Raw genomic sequence first — 5,821 nt, 5'->3', positions numbered from 1 at the left:
GACCCTGTGGAACAGTCATTAGTTGTTTTTTAATTAACTGCTCCACAATTTCCCCCCAGATCTTGCAACAACTTGCAGAAATTGGGGAAGCAAAGCTGCACAGCAATAAACGGTAGTAGTTGTGCTCATATGCCAGAACAACTTTTGTTCTCACGGGTGTTTGTCACAAGGCTGTCTCCCTTTTACCAGTACCAAATCTACATCAAATGGAGTTTTTAAAACAATGTAATGAGAGCACTCACCATTAAACTCCCATCTTCATTAGTATCTCATTTAACTGCTGAATTTATATCCCCAAGCATCTTTAATTTATTGATTATTTCTAGGAGGGTTTTTCTCCTGCGTTATTTTTCTTTCCGTTTAGCATCAATTAGCAGAATCTGGGCAATTATTTGCATTCGGGTTTTGACATAGCAGGTTACAAATGTTTAAATTATTTTACTAAGCTGCCATATATGATCTCATAGGCAAAATTTCAAAACTGAAGTCTACACTAAGACGCAGCCACCCTTGTCTGAGAGCACACCCTGTCTCCCCTCGCCTACCCTGGGCATTGGATGATGCTGGTCAGGCAGCAGCAATCCAGGATCAACCATAAGAAGCCAGGCCTTGCCTCCCAAACACCACTCTGAGCACCACACACATTATCCATACAGTAATGTCAGCACCCTCTTCCCACAGAGCAGTTCGAGCACAACCATTTTGGTACAGCATATGTTGTTGCACGTGTCATGGAATAGGACACTTGAAAGACCCTGGAAAACCACTGCAAGTTCCTTCTGCACACTGCTTAATGTCTAACAGAAAAAAAAATGGGAAGGAAAAGATGCACAGAGAGAAGAAATAACTATTTAGACCCCCCACTAGTTCCAGGAACTGAGATCAGAACTCTACCTGCAGCATCCATCCCCTCCATAAGCTCACAACGCAGCTTTCCTCACTGCTGCTGCTGGACCAAGCCATATACGTCTTGAAAAAGGCCATCAGTTTTGCAGCAAGCAAGATCAGGCCATAACTGGAGCTCTGAGGAGTTCTACAAACGCCCAGATACACACAGCAATGATCAAGACCTTATTTGGTCACAGTCCCAGGAAAGGGTTCAAATTAGACAACCAAAACATTGACACAATGTCCCCTTTTCTCCAGGAACTAAATAGCAAATTGCTGCAAGAAGGGAAGAGGGCAATATTTCTAAAGGAAGACGTAAAGAGCCTGGAAAGAGGATGAGATTATGGGCCAAACCTTGCTGAATGGCCTGAACCCAGAGCTAAATTTACAGTGTCCCTGGTCACACAGTCTTTTCCTGATGGATCAGAGTGAACAGCAACACCAAAAGCAACGCAAAAAAAAGGTAAGAAACCCTTTTAAGAAAACTGAAATCTCAATTACATCATAACATATGCATCTTGAACAACTTACTTCTTTTTCATTTAGTCCATGTCCTCTCCTAACACCAGGCTCTCTCATTTCCCTCTGTGCAGGAGGGGAAAAATGGGGTGTCCCTATCACTTCAAACCTGCCTCATTAGACCCAGCAGGTGTTTCTAGTTTCTTCCTGACCACCAGTTCAGAGCCTGCTGGAAATGGAGCAAATAACTCTGGTAACACCCTTAATTACAGCCTCCTGGCAATGTTTTCTATGGTGGTGTCAGAGGGGAGCTGCCCTGGATGCAAGAAGCATCACTCAGGGTAAATGTGCTGCCTATTTAGAAGAGGAGGTTGCTCTGAGTCAGAAAATAAGTGGGGAAAAAATCAATTCAGAAATTGAGACCATTCACCAGCGTCACTTGGAAGGTCTTATAATAGGGTAGTACTTGGACCTGCTCCTGTCTGAATCAATTCTTAACCCCTGCTCTGGGAGAGGAGGCTCTGGTCCAACCCATTACCTCAGGAAGTCACATGTTCTACTCTGGCAGAAGACAGGTCCCCCCACAGCACCCACAGCCATGCCTGCATTTGCTGTATTATTGTGTTAGCAAACCTCCCTGGAGCTGTGCAGGGACAGAGACAGGTGTTTATCCACAGTGAAAAGCACAGACACCGCCTAAATGTAGATGTGAGCAGCTGTGCAGCCATGGCTGTATCACATGAGGGAGAAACACACACCCACAGGGAGGATGAAATGTCCATCTCCCCTCCTTTCCCCGTTCCCCCACATTGAGGCGTGAGTGGCATCTGATGATGCCCTGGAGCCACCAGTGGCATAACCTGGCATAACCTGCACTGTTTTGATGTGATTTTGGCCCCAGACAATTGCAGCCCTGACAGGGACTGGGGTACCTGGAGGTTCAGAAACAAGAAGAGTCTGTCTCCAACACCTTCCACGTACCATGCTGATCAGAAGAGGCCTGTGAAACTGAGAAGAGGTTCAAGGAGTTCCCCACCACCAGAGATGCTGCCCCACGTATTCCATGCCCTCTTCTGCTGGAAGAGGTTGTGTGCCACTCGTTGTAAACAAATTATGGGCTGAAATAGCACCCACCCAAAAGAATTAGGGAGCTTCAAATGTACAGCTGTGGAACCTTGACTTCAGAAGAGCAGCAAAAGAAAGCTTAAACCCATTCATTTGCCCAATTATAACCTTACAGAGCAACCCTGCACGGTACACACAAAGCATTGTTTAAGGTTAGATATGACCCCTGGGAAAGGAATGTCTCCAAGTGCTGCAGCTGCCTGAAATGTTCCCATTTCCAGTTTACAAATCCCAAGGAGCTGCCAGAAATAAAGAAATGTTCAGCAGGCCCTAAGGCATCAAACCAAACCCTCACTTCTCTAGCAGGAGCAGTATAGATTATGCTTTAAGTGAGAACAGCTAGATGGAGAAGGAAAAAATACCAGGAAGTGTTTTGATGAGTTTCTATGAACTTGAAAAATCCTATCATTGGCTATAAAGTCACTGAGGAGATTGTGAATGGTGATTGTGCAGCTCTACAAGGTAATTTATCTCCCTGACCAGTACTTCGTAAACTGTCTACTGAACTGCCCTCTGTTAAAACTAAAGATATACAGACACTTGTAAACCTTATCGAGGGGAAAACAACTCAGATAATTTTACACATTTAAATGAAAACCAGGTTCTGAGGGAATGAAAACGTCAGCTCTGCTACCAGAGTCCAGTCACCCATGAAAGGGGGGCCAGGAAGAGCAAAGCTGAAAAATTACTCGAAAAATGATGCACGTGGCTGCTCCCAGTACTCCCAGATTTAGCAGAAAACTACAGTGTTAATTTTCTGAAGAACTTTACTAAGGCATATGTCCAAAAAAATGCAAATTATTTTTTGTTCTGCAGCATTTCTTCAAGTCTTTTACTCTGTTTTCACCTGTATCAGGGAAAAGGTGTAAGAGTTAATATGTTTTCAGAAAAAAAAGGCTATTTTACTCAGGATCAAATATAAACTGTTCTTCAAGATCAAAGACCTCACCTTTTAATTATTACTTAATTCCAAGAATAACAATTTAATCATCATGATCTTACATCTAAATAGGAGACATGGTTTCAACTCACATGCAAGCCAAATTAAAAGCCAGGATTAAAATTCAAAGGCCCTAACATCTTCAGAGCACCCTCCCAACTCCAAAGGGTAGAAACTTTCCTAGATTAGTTGGCAGAAACTTGTGGTAATCTCACGAGTTCAAATGTTCTTGTGAAATTTCCATCCAATTGGGCACATCTGAACTGGAACCATAAAATAGTCTTGGTAACCAACCTGGAACTAGATCAATAGAAAGTGGGGCAGATCTGAAGATTAGACTCTGAAACTCCTTAAATTTGAAAGGCATTAGATAGCACTTTGAAATACCAGCGAGCAGGGGAATGAGATAGGACACTTAGCAAAGCAGAACCCCAGCCTGTGCACACAAGAAGCCTTGTGCTGACACAGTCAATCCCCCCCCAGAGTGGCTCAAGTCAGGGGAGGGGGCTTTTGCTCACACATTTTGTGGGGTTGTGAACTGGAATGGCTGGCAAGTGCAGGGACAGTGGAGAATAATTATTAATTTAATCAGAGTAAGTAGCACCATATTGCAGCCATATTGCAGGGGGAACCAGAGGATACACAACTGTTCTTCCAGCAAAGTCCTTTTGATATAAGTCCCAGTGTTATGGAAATTAAGTTAGAAAAATCTTGCTAAGGACATCTCTTCCTCCCAGGTTGCAGATGTATGCTACTTTGATAGTGAACACCAAAAAGACAGTCAAATGATCAGAACTTCTGCCCAGATGTGGGATTTCTGCCCCAGTTCTCTGCTCTCCCATACATTTTCCACGTGACCTTATCCAAGTCCTTTGGACAACAGTGCACATGCAAACCACAAATATATCTTTACAGGATATTTGGACAGTGTGTACAGGCAATCTGTTGGCAGCTCTGGTTTCCATCGAAAGGGAGCCTGGATTCATGGATTCAACATGAACAACAGTTCTCATGTTCTGTATGAGCAGGGGAAGTGGAGACATACATACCCCAAAGGGCTGCTGCTACCTGAGTGACCAAGGAATGCTCCAGCTGGCTGCAAACAGAGACTCTGGAGGTAAATCCAGTGGGCAATGAAAACACACACGACCATCCCATAACGAGGATCCTGTCTGAAGTTTTTTTCCAGCTAAATCCTCATGGGAAAATATGACTTCTGCATCCTATTCAGGTGCTAGTGAGATATTTTGCTCTGTGTGCTTCACTTTCTGCAGCTGTAAAACAGGCACAAGTACCTGCTGGTATGTGTGATTTACCACTAACATTTCTCAAGCACTCGGAAGCAGATGTCAGGACCTGTGTGCAGTACAGAGCATCTCCTTGAAAGAGTTTACTGGGACCAGTCACTAGCACAGAAACCACTTTCCTGTTGTGGTAGAGGCATCAAGGAGAAAAGGAGATTGCTTCTGTAGCTTCAGCTTCTCTAAAGATTTTACCCTTGTTTGCTCTTTTAAAGGGCTTCTCTAGGAAGGTTAAGAAGTAGCTGATGGGGGGGGGAAAAGGTAGAGCAAAGGAAGAATTATACAGTTTTTAAGCTCTATCTTAAAAAGTTTCCAGAAATCTCATTCCAAACCAGTTATCTGTTATCTAACAGCCATCGCTAAAGGAAACTGTCTTCAGCATCCCAAAGCTCTCTCACATATCAATATTCCCACTAAACCAGATCTGAGCCTACTGCTACTTCATGTTTGGCATGGAATGAATTGATCCAGCACTTCTGACATGTACCTTACGTATAACATAGTGTAAAGGTTGTTGCTCTGCATTACTCTCAGGTTACACTGCTCTACGTTCTCTCTCACATTTCATTTGTTTGCCAGTTCTAGTATATGTAATGTGCCCATCACCATGGCATCAAAGACCATTTTTTAAAGTACACATCATTTTTAAATCCTATCAAGTGTAACCGTCCTATCATTCTGACTGTAACTGCTGTTACACATCTCAATGACAAGTGCACATTTAAAGAAATAATAGCAAAAAAAACCAGCTAAAAACTCACTGAAATACCTTGAGTGGAATGACAAGAGGTGACAAACACGCTGATCCAAAAGAAGAATAAATAAACTAATATTTGAATTATTCACGTGCCCTCTCCAACTCATGTGTTGCAAAGACCTTGTTAAGCACAATAACGTATCTATTTCAGATTGAATTAAAAAAAAAATACTTGAGAAAAGAAATGACCCTACAACTGAACAAACTCAGGTTTTATTTTGAGTGTCAAGTGTCCATATGAGAGCAATCAGCACACTGCAAAGGTTCAGAACAAAAGTATAACTGTCTCAACCTATCCATTTAGAAAGAAAGAAGAAAAGTGAAAGCATCACTGACTTCATGCTTTATTCT

At 42.7% G+C, this 5,821-nt stretch overlaps 1 long non-coding RNA gene across 1 annotated transcript in view; it reads right to left on the bottom strand.

The window, feature by feature from the left end:
* Positions 1-5,801: 5,801 nt before the first annotated feature.
* Positions 5,802-5,821, bottom strand: part of LOC108500138 — a 2,579-nt gene continuing 2,559 nt past the window's right edge. Inside the window, exon 3 of the long non-coding RNA XR_001875766.1 lies at positions 5,802-5,821. This exon is cut by the window's right edge and continues 47 nt beyond it. This is a non-coding gene — a long non-coding RNA (uncharacterized LOC108500138).

Source organism: Lepidothrix coronata, unplaced genomic scaffold (genome assembly GCF_001604755.1).
Source record: "Lepidothrix coronata isolate B3197 unplaced genomic scaffold, Lepidothrix_coronata-1.0 Scaffold85, whole genome shotgun sequence".
In the NCBI taxonomy this organism is placed as follows: Eukaryota; Metazoa; Chordata; class Aves; order Passeriformes; family Pipridae; genus Lepidothrix; species Lepidothrix coronata.
This window is presented reverse-complemented; position numbering and strand designations above follow the sequence as displayed.